This window comes from Lytechinus pictus, chromosome 3 (genome assembly GCF_037042905.1).
Source record: "Lytechinus pictus isolate F3 Inbred chromosome 3, Lp3.0, whole genome shotgun sequence".
Lineage (NCBI taxonomy): Eukaryota > Metazoa > Echinodermata > Echinoidea > Temnopleuroida > Toxopneustidae > Lytechinus > Lytechinus pictus.
The window spans coordinates 60596076-60616352 of NC_087247.1; the positions used below are offsets into that span (position 1 = coordinate 60596076).

General features: G+C 33.8%; 1 protein-coding gene across 4 annotated transcripts in view; it reads right to left on the reverse strand.

The window, feature by feature from the left end:
- Positions 1-20277, reverse strand: part of LOC129256866 (LIM and SH3 domain protein 1-like) — a 54464-nt gene that overhangs the window by 17017 nt on the left and 17170 nt on the right. The window lies entirely within an intron of this gene.

Genomic DNA, 20277 nt, shown 5'->3' on the forward strand with positions numbered 1-20277 from the left:
TAATTAAAATGTACTTATGATCGTACAGAATACCATGTAGGCTTTTTAATATAGTGTTTGTTCTATCTTTACATGTAACTTAAAAACAATATCACCATGTAGCATGCCTACACAAACTCTATATATTGATTTTCCTGCATTTAATGAGACAGACACAGCAATCACTTTAATAGTATCACTCCATGCTTGCACTCGTAATTACGGGGAGATATCAAAGTAACTATGCAAACTTCATCTAAAATATGATTATGATGCAATTAAAAAAAACCAACGTATCACTAACAGTACCATTAATTCAAAGTAGTATAAACTTTTTATTTTTCACATATCGAAAACTCTAGATATAATCATGTATGTAGGGCCTACATGAACAATGTATGTACTTGCCAAATGCTTATCAATCTACACAAATATTAGTGGATACAGCATAGGGGAGATCAAATGCAAACAATTCCACATATTTAAGAGGGCTGCTGGGTGATGGTAAAAGACCTGCAAGCAACAAGGACAGGGTCATTCTAATTAATAGGCTACTACATTTCTATGCTATATATTTCATCATCATCTTACTCCATTCCAATCTGGTCTGATATGACCTCTGCGTTAATCCTTGGGGGAAAAGAGAAAAGTCAGAGCAGGCAAAAGTTTTTAATGTCAAAGTCAAATATCTGGATTTGTTTACCTAATGAGGCATGCTGTTACATGCCATTTCTCAATGCATCTCAGCATTCTTGCAGAATATACATGTACTATGGCATACAATTGCATGCATCCACATGAAAGTGTATGTAGGAATCAAGAAAAAAGATAAGTATCCCAATGATACAAGCAGTTGAGCTAAATAGTGAGTTCCTTGACTTATCAGATGTTTTATCCAACATTACTATTTTAACAGTGCCTCTCAGCTAATCCTTGTCAAGGAAAGTTGTCAGACTTGACAACTTGTCGGACGAAAATATTGATGAAACGCTCCCCTAGTGTATAATAAGGATAGAACTGTGTTATTTTGAACAAAATGAATATAGGGGCACTAATGAAAGATATATTTTTTCTGATTTTAAGAAAAGCACTTAGAAAAACAGTGAAATTATGGTCTGTCATACAAGCTCCTTTCCCACATGGTATTTACATGTATGCACATTTACAATGTTTTAAGGGTCTGTAAATAAATCAATCACACCTTTATTTGCTTTAATGCAATAAATAATTATCAATAGGTATGCCAGCTGCAATTTGGCAATCATATCAATAGTTACCAGCAATAATTGTGAAGTCTTTTGATTACAGAAGGACAATTCCAGTGTTAGTCAGTAAATATCAACACTAAAAACAATATGGAACTGGAATAACATATACGTGGATTCAGCTTTATCTTATACCACAAATAACACATCACATAATGATAATCATGGTAACCAACGAAAAATCTGTATGAGCTGAAATGTTAATGGTGGTATAATTTTAGCTATTAAATGTCACAGGTAAATAGGAAATACATGTAAATAACACAGGAAGAGATAAAAAAAAACCCAGAAATCTATATAACCATTTCTGTCATCAAAATGACAGAAATTGGGGAAATTCATACAAAAAGATGAACTGGTATTGTTCTGATAAAAATTACAAAATACACAAGATTCAATCAAAAAGATTTCCTAACAAGTGTCAATTCTGCAAGCCACAAAAATAGGTCTGAGGTGTGTACATACTTTATAACTGAAACCAGAAGTAAATTGCTATTGATAAGAATTAATACATATGTACAAGATGTGCTGTACTTTAGGCCTATAGACGTGTATTCTAGATTGTATCATTTCTAGTTCAAAGCACATGGCTACCACACCAATCGAGGTTGACAGTGAGTAAATATTGCAAAAGGTTGAAATAACAAGCGAAAAGTTATCGATTTATTACAAAGATCTAGGGTATGTAGACAGAACTATGTAATGCTACCCTGGTTTGCCAAGATCTAACATCAAATTACAAGATTCTGTAACATTATAAGCTGGGATTTTCTTCTTCTTTTTTTTTGAAATAGAAGTACATGTACATGTATGTGTAGAATCATGGTAGAACACTGTGTCAAACATCACATTGAGGTAGGAAACATGTTAGGAATTGAAAAAACAAACATTTAGAAGAAAACTCAACAAAAACTGAGTAGACATAAATGTACAGACCTTGTTTTTAATATGGAAATTACATGAATATAAATATTCAAAAAAAGTAAATAGATGTGAATAACAATTGGCCCTACATGGACATACAACTCAACTGTGGTTGAGAAATTGTTGACAGTATAATTCAGTTACCACCATACATGTTTCCTCAATGGTTTGTATAATAAAACATAGTATAATAAAGCATGATGCACCTGTATGTACATGCATGTACAGTACATAGTGTGCTGACTATCTGATGGTCTGTTGGTTCCATGACATTTGCTCCGGCGACAATTGCTCCGACGGAAAAACCGCAGTTAAGCCAAACGCGAAACCTAACCTCCAAAACTAAATAAACCATAATCCTTATCTTTGCATTATTCTGAACCAAAAACTCTATTGCAATCCTAACTCTAACCCTATTCCCACTGATATTTTAAGACCGGAGCAAACGTCGCAGGAGCAATTGTCGTGTCACCAGTCTGTTACACCCCCGTCACACTTATTCGGAATCAGCAGGAATCGAGCAGAACCAGCCGGAATGAAGAACTTTCAAAATTCGTGCCACATTCGGGAGGGAATTTGAAATTTTCACTACTTTTGCAAAAATGTCGATCAAATACTTAGAACGTCCTTCGATCCCGCCTTGAATGATTCTTGCACATTCCGGGTGTATTGACTGTCGAATGCAGCTCGAATACAGTCGGAACACAGGAAGAATATTAAGAATGCTGTTAGAATGTCTTAAGAATATGTAGAATGCAGTCAGAGAGCAGTCAGAATGCACTTCAAATGTCGTTCGATATTTCTCCACTTCGAATGCACTTCGAAAGTTTTGAACATGAGCAAAACATTCGGGCCGGTCACAAGAATGGACCCGAATGTCTGGAATGCACTCAGAATGCAGTCAGAATTTTTAGAATGCGCTTCGAATATCCAGGAATGTACAAAGAATTTTCATTCCGACGGCATTCCGGCTCATTCCGCCTCTAGTGTGACGGGGGTTTTACTAACATCAATAATTGATGACCTCATCCTAATAATGCTCATATCAAAATTTAATAACATGCCTGGGTAAAGTGATATTAGGAAAGAAAATCCTACCAGCATTCATTAAGTGAAAAAGCTCAGGAAGACCAAATTAAAATGATCAGGTGTTGTGCAGGGCATTGGTTTACACACTATAAAATACAACCATACAGATACAGTGCCATTTAATCTACAATTTCACTGATGATACATGTGCACTGCATTGCCAACAGATCTATGCCCTTTTATTGCAAGGTGATTAAAGAGATATCGCAAAAGAGTGATTGACCAGTGAATCAAGTTATACCTCTAAACTTAATCAGAAAATGATTCCATTTTGAGTCTTATGCTTAGCTTTAGTTCAATTCTGTAGGAAATGAAAATGAATTATTAATTAAGTTCAATACGGAGAAATGGATCAGACTTATTTTACATGTAAGATATTTTCTCGTTTTAAAAGATTTATATCTTTTTCTTTAATGAGTAATAATGAAGACAAAATGTCTGTTCTAGCTATTAAATCAATCTCACCAAACACAAGGCCAGACATTAGCGGTGGCCCGGGGCCACCAGAAAGTTTTGGTGGCCTGAATCAGGCAATCAATAATTTTTAAAGTAATGCAATTTTCTCCTGATTGTGCACGCTTTTATCAACTTTCTACAATTCAAATTGCAAGCCAGTTCGCCATGCGTCTTTTTCTTTAATCTACACACAGAGTTTGCATAGTCACAACAGTATGTACCGCTACAGTAGCCATTCAGCTAACACATGCAGCCTACAGACTCAGGGAGCTGCGATACGAGATACAATACGAAATGTTGCAAAGAAATCTTCCATAGAACTTTAAAAATCTAAGTCAAAATCACATTAACACCAATAAAATACCCTTCTACAGTCCATAATTGCTAAAATCTGGTGTACCCTGATGATTTGCAAGCATTAAAAAGAGGAATTATCCTCTCTTTTAACTAAAAAAAAAAGAGTTCAAACTGAATTAATACACATAAAAATACATAGGTGAGTACATTACAGTCCCCCGTGTGCATTTGTATGTGTGTTGATACATGGTTACTTTTTAAAGGACAAGTCCACCCCAACAAAAACGTGATTTGAATAAAAAGAGAAAAATTCAACCAGCATAACACTGAAAATTTCATCAAAATCGGATGTAAAATAAGAAAGTTATGACATTTTAAAGTTTAGCTTATTTCTAACAAAATAGTTATGTGAACGAGCCAGTTACATCCAAATGAGAGAGTCGATGATGTCACTCACTCACTATTTCTTTTGTTTTTTATTATATGAAATATGAAATATTTTGATTTTCTCGTCATTGTCATGTGAAATGAAGTTTCATTCCTCCCTGAACACGTGGAATTCCATTATTTTAACATTTTGTGCTTCAGGCAAGGAGGTCCTAATCGTCAAATCCGTAAAAATTGAAATATTGTATAATTCAAACAATAAAAAACAAAAGAAATAGTGAGTGAGTGATGTCATCGACTCTCTCATTTGGATGTAACTGGCTCGTTCATATAACTATTTTGTTAAAAATAAGCGAAACTTTGAAATGTCATAACTTTCTTATTTTACATCCGATTTTGATGAAATTTTCAGCATTGTGCTCGTCTGATTTTTCTCTATTGATTCAAATCAACATTTTTCTGAGGTGGACTTGACCTTTAAGTTCTGTCTTTTCTAGCCCAAAATAAACAGATAATTTCTTTCTTCATAGTTTATCAATGACTTCATAAACCAGTCTTGAGAAAGGAAATGCTTTGGGAAGGCATTTCATTGATATGAAATGTGGATTTTTTTCCAACATTGTGGCATATACAGTGCGTCCCAGGAAAAACGAAACCGAGATTATGCGACAATTTATCATAACTTAATCACAAATACAATAGACAAATGACCTACCAATGTAAAGCTTAGAATCTCCTCTTGCATTTGATATAACTTAGATTGTTCCTCATTCACGCATGAGTGAGCAAAAACAATTTGAGGAAAGGATACCAAAAACTCATTTGGCGGGGGGGTATCTGAATTTCAAAAAGAAAATCACATGCCATAAAGTTCAATATCTGCTCTTTCATTTGACACCTTAATCACAAACAAGTGGAACGCCTCTGGCAGTCTCGCCTGCATTACGCTATTTATATAGCAGCAGTGCTAACTTTGAAAACTACTATAAGATAATCATTCACAAAAACACCATTCATATAATGACATAATACCACGTTCATTGACCATAGATGACATTTTGAACGGTGACTTAAGACTTGTCAACAGAACTACACCCATGTCCACATTTCATTCACTCTATCCATAAACTTTCAAAGTTATGATGGCAATTCAACAATTACCCCAACATGGCCTAAATTTATTGACCTTAGCTGACCTTTGACCTTGGTTTTGAAACTCACAGGGGATGTTCAGTGATACTTGATTACTCTTGTATCCCAAGTTTTATGAAATAGATCCATAAACTTCAGAGTTAGGATGGTAATTCAACAAATACCCCCAACACGGCCAAAGTTCATTGACCTTAAATGACCTTTGACCATGGTCATGTGACCTGAAACTCGTACAGGATGTTCAGTGATACTCGATTACTCTTATGTCCAAGTTTTATGAACTAGATCCATAAACCTTCAGAGTTAGAATGGTAATTTAACAAAGACCCCCAACACGGCAAAAGTTCATTGACCTTAAATGACCATTGACCATGGTCATGTGACCTGAAACTTGCACAGGATATTCAGTGGTACTTGATTAACCTAATGTCCAAGTTTCATGAACTAGATCCATAAATATTCAAAGTTATGAAGGTAATTCAACAAATACCCCCAACTTGGCCAAAGTTCATTGACCCTAAATGACCTTTGACCTTGGTCATGTGACCTGAAACTCAGGAAGGATGTTCACTAATACTTGATTAACCTTATGTCCAAGTTTCATGAACTAGATCCATATACTTTCTAAGTTATGATGTCATTTCAAAAACTTAACCTTAGGTTAAGATTTGATGTTGACGCCGCCGCCGCCTTCGGAAAAGCGGCGCCTATAGTCTCGCTCTGCTATGCAGGCGAGACAAAAATGGTCAAGAATTAAAAAAGTTATGTTCCCTCGAAACAATGCTTGTATTTCCATAATTTCATGAAATAAACGTGTTTTCATCGGTTTCCCAAAGAAGCTATGCATGGTTAACAAAAGACTTAATGCATGGCTGATCGTCAACAAAACGGAGTGTCGAGTGAGTTTGAACGCTATCCTGTAAAACCTCTTCATTTTATGAAATTATTGAAAATTAAGCCTTATTTTAAATAACCAGAACTTTGTTATTTCTTGACCATTTTCTGTAATTGAGGTATCAAATTAAAGAGCAGATATTGAACTTTCTAAAAATGTAGTTTTCTTTTTGAAACTCAGATACAGCCTGCCAAATGACTTTTTGGTATCCCCTCTTCAAATTGTTTTTGCTCACTCATGCGTAAATGAGAAATAATCTAAGTAATTTCAGATGAAAGAGGAGATTCTAAGCTTTACAATGGTAGGTCATTTGTCTATTGTGTTTGTGATTAAGTTATGATAAATCATCGATAAATCTCGGTTTCGTTTTTTGTGGGACGCACTGTATAGGGAAGGACTTTTCTCACATTTTTTTTCCAGATAAAACTTTTGCCCTGTTTCCTTATTGTTATTTTTTTCCTTTCATTTCTTTGAGAGTGGTTAACTATTTATACCCCTTCCAATTGACTTTACCTAATTAAAAAAAAATGAACAAAACAATAATTAATAATACAAACTTAAAGATAAATTCCATTTTTGGGAACGATCTCAACATGACTTTTTACAGAATTTAATATAATGATCACCAAAGTGTCTGTTTGTATGAATAAAAAACATGTGCCAAAGGATTCTGGAAGAAATTGTGTAATTGCTGAGAAATAAGCAAAATAAGCGCGGATTCGGTCACTTCCGTCGGGTCTTTATTCCAGCAATAATAATACACTGTCCCACGTGTGCCCATCTGTGTTGGCGATCTACAGTGTGATCGTTTTTTAGCTAGATATTATGATTTCACAAAGTTCAGTTTATGTAACTGTACCAGGTCTAGATCCACGATGATATATCAATACTTTACCTTGGTTTTACAGACTTTCTCACGAAATCAGTGTTTACTGCAACTACTGGAATTTCTCTTTAAGGATATAAACATAGGAATGCCCCATTCCCAGGCCAAAAGGCAAGTGAAAATTATTTGCTTGGCTTTTAATCATATTCCAGTCAGAATAGACTTTTGCCACAGCTGTTACAAAAATATTTTGATGTTGCCTGCCTCATTATCTTAATCCCTCTTGGCCTTACTTACACTAACTTCCCTTTGTGTCTGCCTACTCCTTTTCTTTCATCCCCTTCACTAACCTGATTGGTCTTCTCTACTCACTAATGCCCCTTTTGTCTCCTTGTTTCTAGTGTTGCTGTAGCTTGTTTGTGGTCTATATTATGGTGGTTCCACTTTATATGTTTGTCATTTTGCCTCCGACGAAGATTCTGCTAGGATCGAAAGCTTAGGCCCCTTTTTGACTTTACAAAAATATTTTCAATGGCTTCTTAATTTTTTTCCCCCTTTTCCCAATTTTTATTTTCATTTTGTTTTATTCATTTTTCTTTAATGTTATTTAGTTTCTTTTCTTTTCTCTATTTTTTCCTTTTTGTCTTTTTTCTGTTTTTTTTCCTTTTTGTTTTATTTCACTTCTTTAATTATTTGTTTTCTTTTAGTATTATATTTTTTGAAAATTATTTTTGTTTGTTTCCCCCTTTTATGCATAGTTCTAATTTGGCAGCATATTTTTCTGTGATTTCTTCTCCAATAACATGCTGCAACAGAGAAAACAAAAATAAACTGGATTTGGGGTCTGCACATATTCTAGGTTTTGGGATTCAAAGAGGAAGAAAGGAAAAATTATCGTTTGGTATGGCGAGTTTTTTATGCATAATTTATTTACTTTTAATACCATTATGAGTGTGTGTCTATATGTAGATCAAAGAAAAAAGTCCACATAACCTTGGAACAATACAATACAATTCATTCATTCTCTGTCAATTGTTTCATATTTACAATGATATAACAATTTATATTTTACCACAAATCAATTTGCAAAATATAATTCAGCAAACAAGGTTTACATACAAGATGTACATTTGAAGTGAAGGTAACTTGTGGTCATGGCTGCATAATTGATATTTAAGAAGTTTGTTTTATATTCATTTTCAATATTTTTCTTTATATTTTCAGGCCACCAAACTTTGAAATCAGGCCACCAAAAATATTACATGAAGGTTTTGGTGGCCAGAATGGGCCACCATCAAAAAAAGTTAATGTGAAGCCTTGCCATACATCCTACATACATGTACATACACTGTACATAAATCTAAAAGTACATGTATTGAAAGGTATCACAAAGACCCCCCTCTCCCTCCCCCCCCAAAAAAAAATCAGCCCCAAAATACGTTGCTCTTTTTTAAGTCATATTAGCCTCTTTCCTGAACATACATGTACAGGAATCTGAAGGTAATTGTACTGATACGTATTTGTGCAAACAATAACAGCCATCATCGTCATGTATCCACAAATGGTGGTTTGGTTATTTGCTAATTTTATCTTACCGGTAAATGGAATTCTTAAAGGTCAAGTCCACCTCAGAAAAATGTTGATTTGAATCAATAGAGAAAAATCAGACAAGCACAATGCTAAAAATTTCATCAAAATCGGATGTAAAATAAGAAAGTTATGACATTTCAAAGTTTCACTTATTTTTAACAAAATAGTTATATGAACGAGCCAGTTACATCTAAATGAGAGAGTCGATGATGTCACTCACTCACTATTTCTTTTGTTTTTTATTGTTTGAATGATACAATATTTCAATTTTTACGAATTTGACGATTAGGACCTCCTTGCCTGAAGCACAAAATGTTAAAATAATGGAATTCCACGTGTTCAGTGAGGAATGAAACTTCATTTCACATGACAATGACGAGAAAATCAAAATATTTCATATTTCATATAATAGAATACAAAAGAAATAGTGAGTGAGTGATGTCATCAGCTCCCTCATTTGCATACCGACCGAGATGTGCATATAACTGTTTTGTGAAATGAAGCGAAAATTTAAAATGTCATGACTTTCTTATTTTACATCCGATTTTGATGAAATTTTCAGTGTTATGCTTGTTGAATTTTTATCTTTTTATTCAAATCAATTGTTTGTTGGGGTGGACTTGTCCTTTAAAATGTCAATCATTTTTTCTATTTTTATAGGGCACAGTCCATCTAGATTCCCTACTCCCTAAACACTCTCTCACACGATTGCATGAAGGCTGGATAATTGTGTCAGAGGGGTTATCAAAATCAAAATATGTATCGAAACATGATTCCTACTGAGGGTGAAGTAATAATGGGTAGGGAAGACAGGGGTTAGTTGGAACGCGGGGTAAGTTGAAACATTGTCATTTTCTTTAACGTCTTTAAATAAATTTCTGCAATACTGCCCTCAATTTATTGTCATTATCAAAAGCCATCCACCATATTACAGACAACACATGTGCAACAAGCCTGGTGAAGTTAGAAAGAATTTTTTGTTGTTGACTTTCTGAGTAATTTTTTTCTCTTTCAGAAATGTTTTATTATCTCAGAGAAGTTTATAGATCAAGTTGGCCAGTTTGGTGGTATAATAGACACTTGTACATAGCTATAAAATGAGGTGAAGTCCCTTTTTTGTGATGTAAGCTTATAAACGTCAAATGAGCCTCCTGGGTTAGTTGGAACAAAATTGAAGGGGCTAGTTGGAACAGGTTCCAACTTACCCCAAACATAATTATGAATAAAAACATTAGATATGAGAAATAAATAAAGTATTTCACACTCTTCTGAACATGTATACCATGCTTGTTTTGTTTATCAGTTAGGTCTGAGTGTGCATTTAAGGCCTATTGTAGGCCCCTAATGCAATATTAACCCTTATCAAACTGGGCAGGGGGTCAATTTGAGTCCCCCCCTTGAGAAATTTTGTCACTTAGCCGTCGTGCGAATTTTTTTTTACTACACTGCTCGCTGACTTTTTACTTTCAAGTCTTGCGCAGTTTTAATTAAGTTTTGTCTTGTAAATTTGATGTAGAAGTACATGAAATTGCTGATAATACACTTAATTGCACGTAAAATCAAACACACCCAAATATGCGGAATTCTTCTACAGTCTGCTTGTGTGAGTGGCTGTATAATAGAAAACAAAGTTCAACAAATCCACACTTATATTTTGAATTTGAAAAAAATAAAGCAAATAGGCTAAAACCATGTAATATTGCAGTTTTAAGTAGTTTTAGTATAATTCCTAATTTACCATGCAGTGTTCCAACTTACCCTGTATTGGGGTAAGTTGGAACGTTTGTGATGGTCTTGTTCAAGGTGGATTTTTTCAGTAACCATAATAGAGTTAAAAAATTTATGGGGTACATTTGAAGCCCTTAGATATATGCTTCAAGCTGAAATATTGATTGTTTCTCGAATAAAATCTCTTTGGATTTTACAGCCATTTTTGTCGAAAATGTTCCAACTAACCCCGATCTCCCCTACATGTAATGGACGAATTGTTTAAGGTACATCATCGTTGTTCATGAAGCAAACCTCCAAGCTATTTCTGTACATAGCATTATTAGGCATGAGGGTATTGAGCTCTGGGTCATAAAGACAGGGGGCTCTAGAAAATACACAAAACAATGTGATGACTACTTCCTTAGTAATTTTTTGAAGAATTGTTTTTCTTTCTTTTTCTTGATAACTGATGTTAACTCATTATTCACTTTTAACTCGCATTAAAACAAGTCCAAATGGCACATTTCATTTATAGTGGTTTTAAAAAAAGATCCCCTTTCCTTACTATAAACATCATATATGAGTTTATACCTTTTTACAAATTTGATATAATATTTCATATAAATAAGTAAGTTTGCTAGAGCTCAAGTAACATGAAAAGATGATTGATCCCAAATGAATGGATAGTCCATTATTAAAGTCATTAATATGTATATTTCTTGATACTTAAGAGTGGATTTCGTCTGATATCTTCAACTTTACCATTTTATTTAATGTAAACAAAAGAGGAAACTATATCAAAATAGATGAAGTTAACTACATAGCTCAAGTAGCAATAATGTTTTGTGTGAAATTTTAGTACCAACCGAGGTACCATATTCATTCAGTCAAAAATGAAAGTTAAAAACATTTTAAAAATATGAAGAATAAGAGCTTTCATACAATACATACTTCCTCAGGGAATAATCATCAATTCTGTTATGACTGGTTTTAATTTGCCAATAAATTTTTTTTTTTAATGTTTTTTTTTCTTCCTATAAAACCTGATGAAATTACATCAGCAGGGAAGGATATTGCAAATGAATAGCAGGCTGCTGTTTTTTTTTTCAAGACACTCTGTGTCACAAGATTTTATATTTTATAAATACCCTCATCAAACAAATGGAACGCCTCTGGCAGCCTCGCCTGCATTACGTGATCCAATTATAGCAGCAGTGCTGACTTCAAAATTAGCTATTGAATAATTATTCACAAAAGAAAACACTATGTCCATTGACCCAAAAAGATCTTTGACCATGATCATGTGACCTAAGACATGTGAAAAAAAAATCATTCATACTAGATTACCCTCATGTCTATGTTTCTTGAACTACATGTACATGTAGATCCATTCAACTTGAAGATAAAGTAGTTGTAAAACTTGAGGTTATTAATATGGAATGGTTTCTCGTTCGGCAATAAATATTTACTTTACTAAGAAAGACTACAGGTATGTTTGTTGTTCTTCCAGCCCAGTTTAATTAAACTACTTGTGCTGTGTCATAAGTCAAAACTGACAAGTTAATACATTTTGCAGTCACAAACGTTGATGTGAAGATCGGAAAAAAAAAATCATATGAGCAACACTGTTGCAAGCTCTTTTCTAATTAGCTGTTGCAAACATGTACATCCTGACAATGACATTTGACATTAGATTTGTGTTAATCTTGTGAATTTATACAGTTCCTCCTCCAAACAAGAAATAATAATTAAAAACACACAAATTAGGAAATAAGAAGTAAACAAAGGATCATCTTTAATTATAAAAGGGAGAGTCTTTTTATTTATTTTTTCAAGCATTTTTTGTCTGATCATTATCTCTCTCTATATATATTTTCACAATTTGTTGTCACCTGAATGATTTCAATTCCATAGGCTAGACATAAAGATCACTGGTTTATGTACAGGCAATAAAGTAAATTACAAAATATGAAAATTTTTCATGATTGTGGAATTCGATCAAACATGCTAATGGGTAATCTAATAGAACAACTGAAAGTATATATTTGCATTGATGAAATAAAGCACTACTACTGCTGCATATGTATAGTACTAGATACAAGATATAAATAGCACATTAAGGGAAGTTCCAATGCCCATATAGCCAATTTATATGAATAAGTTCCTCTTTCTTGTACAACTGGCATTTTCATATTAATGGTGACAGATTTCTTTTTTCACATCTCCCTATAGGACTCTACAAGCTCATCTGCCTGCTACTCCATGCATGAAAGTGAAAATTGTGAAAAGGCTGCTTGAAATGATAATCACGTTTTTGAGCAAGTTTGGGACTGACAGGCGCTTACAAAATATTGCATAATTTCAGAACCGCGTACCCGGGCTTCGCAAATTTGGTCTCAAAAGATGCGCAAGTCTTGGGGAAAAAAACAGTGAGCAGCGCAGTAAAAAAATTTAGTGCTACAGCGTAGAGTATTAAATTTGTCGAGGGGGGGGGGTCAAATTGACCCCCCCCCCGTTTAATAAGGGTTGAAATATTTAAACAATTGCTGTTTAAACTTTAACAATGAGAATTTACATGTGTGAAAAAGAAAAGTCAGTGTTACAAGTGAATGTACATCTTCAGCAATATTGCTTGCAACTTTGCCAAATTTAATATAAATTGAAACGAGCTGTCATACTTGGAAATATAGCAAGATATATTTTGGGCAAGCCATTCTGAAAGAAATTTGTCAAAAAGACAAGCAGCCTTATGAAAGCAGGAACGTCAGGAAGGGGTAAAAAATAATGTGCAGTAAATGGAATTATAAAATTATGCACAATGTAATGTTGCAAGGAGTCATGAATAATCAGATTAAAAATCTTTTTCCAATTTGAAGTTTTTAACAAAGTTTGACTCAAAGCTCTTAAGCCTACATGTATATACTTCATGCATGTAAAATAGCAATCGATAAGATCGCTTTTCTCTTTATGAGAACAACATTGTTGGATAAACAATCATTAAAATTAAAAAGAATTATGTTGCACTGATGTATGCAATAATATGATACAACAATATACATGTACATAGTAACTGTGTGCATACTACATACCCTAAATTCATTTTTTTTTCTTATATAAATCCTGGGTGGAGCTTATTTTCGTTCAGGGAAGACAAGCTAACTAGAATAAATGAGCCTATCTCCTTCGCTCCATTCCAATCAATCATAGTTTATTGTAAAGAGCATAGTGATATATAAGCATTTTCCACCCAATCCATCACCTAGTATCATCGAATGAGTCATACTAGATTGTCATATGTGATTGCCAAGTGTATTCCTTCTATAAATATTGAAAATGTTCAAACTGAAAATGCTTTTAAAAAGAAAAAAAATCATGCCCTGGGTAAATTATTAGAAAACATTGAACAGAGACTGTAATTAGCATTATTGGCAAAACTGGGTGTGCATGCCACAGTGTAAACAGTCCTATCAAAGAGATGATTCCAAAGTTCATTTATGAATATTCTAAATATAGCCTTTCTACGAATTCATGAAAATGGTATTTCTAATACATATTTAAAACATGAAATGTAAACAGTATATTAAATCATCAAACAAATTTTGGGTTACATTTTGTATATAATTGTCTAATAGTCTAATTTTGAAGAGAACAAACGTAACTTGTCTTGAATGTTACTTTTTCATCACTCAAGAATGTGTCATATTATTAAGGTTAAAGATAGCAGTTAGATGTGACAAAAAAATTGTTTTCTTTATAAATCCATTTAATGCAAGATGAAAAAAGTAATAATAAAATACATTTGAAAAATTCAAGTATGGCTACTTTATTTTACCTGATTGGATGTTGATACATCTACGAAGAAGAATATAATTTCGCAAAAAAATAGATCTGTTAATAAGGGATCACACTTCTTACAATTACAGATTTGTATCTATGGTACTATGCTTTTTGAAGAAGTACATGTAAATTAAAATGTACTGTAAGCTGTAATTTTTTCACTGTATACAGTAAAATGTCTTAAAGAGAATGTTATCCCTTGACAAATCAAAGGATCATCCTTAAAGGACAAGTCCACCACAACAAAAAGTTGATTGAATGAAAAGAGAAAAATCCAACAAGCATAACACTGAATATTTGATCAAAATTTGATTTAAAATAAAAAAAAGTTATGACACTTAAAGTTTTGCTAAATTTCACAAACAGTTATATGCACATCTTGGTACATGTAGGTATGCAAATGAGGGGAGTAATGACGTCACTCACTTTTGTATTTTATTACATGACATATGAAATATTCCAATGTTTTCTCATTCTCCTGTGAACAAAGTTTTCTCTCTCCCTGAACATGTTGAAATACCATTGTTTTATCATTTATGGTTCAGTCAAGTTGGTTCTTATGGTCAAATCTGTAAAAATTGAAATATTGTATAATTGAAACAATAAAAACAAAGGAAATAATGAGTGAGGGACACCATTGACTCTCATTTTCATATCAATGAGTTGTGCATATAACTATTTTGTGAAAAATAAGCAAAAATTTAAAATGCTATAACTTTATTTTACATCAGATTTTGATAAAATTTCCAGCATTATACTTGTTTGATTTTTCTCTCTTGATTCAAATGAACATTTTTCTGGGGTGGACTTGACCTTTAAGCATGCAGCAGAAATGCTATTTGAAAATTATAGAAAAAATGAGGCATCATCAATACATATTGCATACGTGTATGTAGCTGAAAAGTACATTTGTAGACAGCTTCATTTAGCAGTGACAGGACGAATTGTCAGAGGTACACACCCAATCGTAAATATGGCTGAAAAATAGGAGTAGGATTTCTGTGGGTTGATGATAACCACTTGAATACATGTAAGGCCATGACACAGACAGGCTCCATGACAAAAACAACACAAGGAAGTTCAAACATGTCTTGGATACAGTATCAGTGGGAAGTGATGACAGATTTAGTTTTTAGACTACTTATAAAGTAGGCCTGAAAATACTTCTATAAATTGATTAGTACAATTACATATTATAATGACTAATTTACTGGTTTATGAAGGGATGGGGAATGGGGAATATTTCTCTTATTTTTCATTTTCACTTTTTGCTAATAAAAATCAAACAGATACATTACATTCTAAACACCTTTGCTACCAAAATAAACATTTCAAATTGGGCCCAAGGTAAGCACAAATTTTAGCTTTTTTGTGCCAGCTGTATCTGACGACATAAAATGAAACAAATCAATACGTTTATTTCAGAAAACTCAGACATTATTTTTATTCATTTTTGTCATTTAAAGGGGATTTCATAATTCATTAATACTTGTGTCTCCACACTTTTCCCAAGCATAACAATGAATAGCAGAAGGAAAATCAAGCCTAAGACTTTTCATGTGAATCACTGCTCCATGTAAAGCAGATATCACGATGATCTAGGTGTGTGGAGAGGGGGAGGAGGGGGGCATATTGGCGCTTGACGGAATGTTTCTTTTGGGCAAAGTAACAAGTTAAAAATGGTAACAGATATAGTCAAGTTAATCTTGTTTGCTAAAGTCCATGTGCTCTTCATGATTACCAGTAACATCTACTTTTATCCACTATTTCCAAGTTTTATGCAAATCATTTTTGACAAACTTTTTAAAAGTGGTGCTCACTCAAGTAGAAATGTTTGTTGACAGTCATATCGTCATTTGCTTAAAGAGGCCATAACAATGTATAAATGTGGAAAAAACCTGCAGAATATCATAAATACACTATATCATTTTAAAGGGTACACTTTTTTATATATGCACTGTAGCGCAGATATTTCATGAGTAGAAAGCACAGGCCTTAAGTTTGAAAAATAGCACATGCACAAGGTTGTAATTGGCCCAGTAATTACCAAAATTGAAACGGGAAAATATCAGCCTATTTTTGGAGCCTCAGCAAGGCCCTACAATTGATATTGTTCTTAAATATTTTCAGATATTGTTTTTTCCAATCAATGGGTGTGTATGCTTTAAAAAAAAAGACAAATTTCTATGTGCCTCTATAAATTTTGCCAACATTGTATTTTAAAGGACAAGTCCACCCCCAACAAAAAATTGATTTGAATAAAAAGAGAAATATCCAACAAGCATAATGCTGAAAATTTCATAAAAATTGGATGTAAAATAAAAATGTTATGACTTTTAAAATTTCGCTTAATTTCACAAAAACAGTTCTATCATGGACCTACATTATTACAAATGGACATTCAACGAGAGCATTTTATGGCCACCACCTGTTTCCAGCTGTCAAAATTGCTGTCACACAGTTAACTTTCTCTTTGCGCTTTTTTTACGACGAGCGCCCGGGGCGGTTGTTTACTCAATCCCTTCTCGGACATGGACAGTCACCGCCCGATCTCTGGCCCTCTTTCGACCAGATGCGGTCATGTTAGCTCGATTGCTGTGATCAGGGAAAGTCCCTGCATTACCTATAATGCAATGTGCAATTTATTTCCGGTTTTCAATACATTATTTCACGCTGTCAATACTGTGCAATTGTCGTCTGATCATTAGAAAAAAATCCTATTAAATTTCGCCAATCCTCTGGAATTTTACGCCCAAATGAAAATCAACTTCTGACCGAAGGTAAGCGTTACTATCGACATCAATACTGTCCGAAAAAGATGCATTTTTAACGTTTTTCCGCACATTTCTCCATCAAATTTTAACTGCTTTTTTGCTGTAGATATACTGATCTGCACGGTGATGTCAATGCATTTTGTGTGCGGTTGTTTGCGATGTACGTAAAAAATATGTTTATGCACGCCTGTTTTCTTGTTTCTGCAATCATTTTCATAGCGCTAATGTTCGCTGCTGTGTGTTGCTTTTGATAAAGTGAACGAACAACATCGCAATGGGTAGGAGCAGCGTACGATTGATTTTGGCTGTCTATCAGTGACAGCGTGTTTTACGACTGGCTTGATGGGCGTCAGCTGCCAGCGCTCTGTTTATAAAAGGATTAGCGGTGACGGTCTTCGGCCGAAAGGAGATTCGTTGAATGTCCATTTGTAATAGGTCCATGGTTCTATGTACATCCCGGTCAGTATGCAAAAGAAGGAACTGATGACATCACTCACTCACTATTTCTTTTGTATTTTAATTTTTATACAAAATATGAAATATTCTAATTTTCTCCCCATTGTCTTGTGAAACAAAGTTTTATTTCTCCCTGAACATGTGGAATTACCATTGTTAAACATTTTATGGGTCAGTCGAGTTTGTTCTTATTGTCAAATCTGTAAAATTGAAATAATGTATACATGTAATTCAAATCTCAAACAATAAAAAACAAAAGAAATAGTGAGTGAGGGATATCATCGATTCTCTCATTTGCATGTGACTAAATTGTGCATACAACTATTTTGTGAAAAATAAGCGAAACTTTACAATGTCATAACTTTTTTTATTTTACATCCGATTTTGATGAAATTTTCAGCATAATGGTTGCCTGATTTTTCTCTATTGATTGAAATGAACATTTTTCTGAGGTGGACTTGTCCTTTAAAATTAAATACCACAATGGTCTTTGCATGCATTCTGTATCTCACTGTTATCATGGTTCTGAATAGCTGAAGAGTAACTTCATGCATGGAGCTACTACAGTGCATCTCAAAAAAAACTTTACACGTTTGAAATGGCTACCAAACAAAAAATATGTCACTTTGGGGAAATATACCTATATATATGGAAAGCCAATAAAGTCAATTTTCAGATGACACCAAAAAGTTGGGAAATTATTCATGCTTGAGTGAGCACTACCCACTTAAACAAAGGGTATGAAAATAAGGCTGGGCAGGAATTAACCTTCTAATTTCTTTCAGTTTTTGAGATGCGAGTCCCTTGGAACTTGCAAACTTGATGGTGTTCTGATAAATCAATGATCAAGCATTATCAATTAAGGTTTTTAGAGCAAATTTCAAGAATTATTAAATTGAAATTTAATGCATGAGTGAACATGAAATACAATTTTTTACTTTTTCAAGTGGATCTCAGCAATGTGTTCATGGAAGTCAGAACAGAGATGAGATAGGACTTAGGTGGGGGAAGTAGGTTGATGGGAAAAGGGTCAACAGAACACTTAACACCCCCCTCTCTCTTTCTACCCCTTTCTCCCCTCCCGATAGACTATCCTTTGCTAGGGTGAGCAGGAATTAGCCTTCCAGTTTTTTTTAGAGGTGAGTCCTTTGGAACTTGCAAGGTTAAGGATGCTAAATTACTGATGAATCAGTTTTGGTTTCTTATGCAAATTTTAGTTACTAAATTGAAATGTAATGTATGAGTAAACAAGAATTGTAATTCTGGTGTTGCATTTTTAGTTTATTATGCGGAATTTTGGCAACTGTGCTTGTAAGAGTCAGAGAAATGTGATAGTACATGTACCTGTTACATGCAAGGGGGTGAGATAGGGTAAGACTGGGTTAAAGGGGCATTCTTCTTTGTGTTCTCTTACAAATTACAAATTATGTCCTCACCCCTGCCCTCCACCCCTTTCTTTTTCCTGAATGGTATTAAAAACTTAAATGCCAAGTGGCTGATGGTTGATGCGTCTTTCTTCTCGTTGAATGATTATTAAAAACTTGACTAATTATGGTGATTTATGAAATAATTTATTGAGAAAGCTGAATGTTTGATTAATATTTTATTGAAAAAGATGAATGTTTGATTGATCACATTGATTGAGTTGATTTACTAACAAATTGCTGATTGAATGATTGATAGGTAAAAGTCGATGACCTAATATTCAGAATTTATTATCAAATTGACAGTCCGCTAAGACTTAATGCGTACATGTAATAGCAATCAATCTCGATCTAAACAGGAAGGGGGACGGACCTGAAGGAGGGAGGCTAAACGTGCTGTTGACCCTTTTCACATCAGCTTATTTCACCCACTGAAGTCCTATCTTACCCCTATTCTCCTGACTCCAATGAACACACTGCTGAGATCCACGTTGTAAAGTTAAAATGCTATACTAAAGATTGCAATCCATGCTTACTCACGCATGAAATTTCAATTGGATAATTCATGAAATTTGCTCTTACAATTTAAATTGATAATGAATGACCATTAATTTATCACCACACCCTCGAGTTTGCAAGTTCCAAGGGACTCGACTCTCAAAACTGAAAGAAATCGGAAGGCTAATTCCTGCCCACCCTAATTTTCATACCCTTTGTTTAAGTGGGTAGTGCTCACTCAAGAAGGAATAGTTTTCCAACTTTTTGGTGTCATCTGAAAATTGACTTTATTGGCTTTCCATATATATAGATATTTCCCCCCAAAGTGACATATTTTTTTGTTTGGTAGCCCTTTCAAAAGTGTATAGTTCTTTTTGAGACGCACTGTATAGCTCCATGCTTGTACGTACAACCTCTTTGCAATGTGAAAAGTAAATATAAAGTTTCCCTGACTTATCTCTTTAACCTGCCTAAACCCCATCCAGGTAGATATGAAATGCTTTAGTGCACTTTTGTCACTGTATTGGCAAACAAGCAATCATTGCAATGAACAGTTACATGTACAAAAAAAATTCTGAGCATAAATCTGAAGGAAAATACAAAAGATAATGAACAGTGATATGGTAAAAAATAAATAATACCTAACACTTAAGTTGAACATAATTTTCTAGAACAAATAATATTTTTTCTTAATATCACTTTTGTAATTACTTGTATA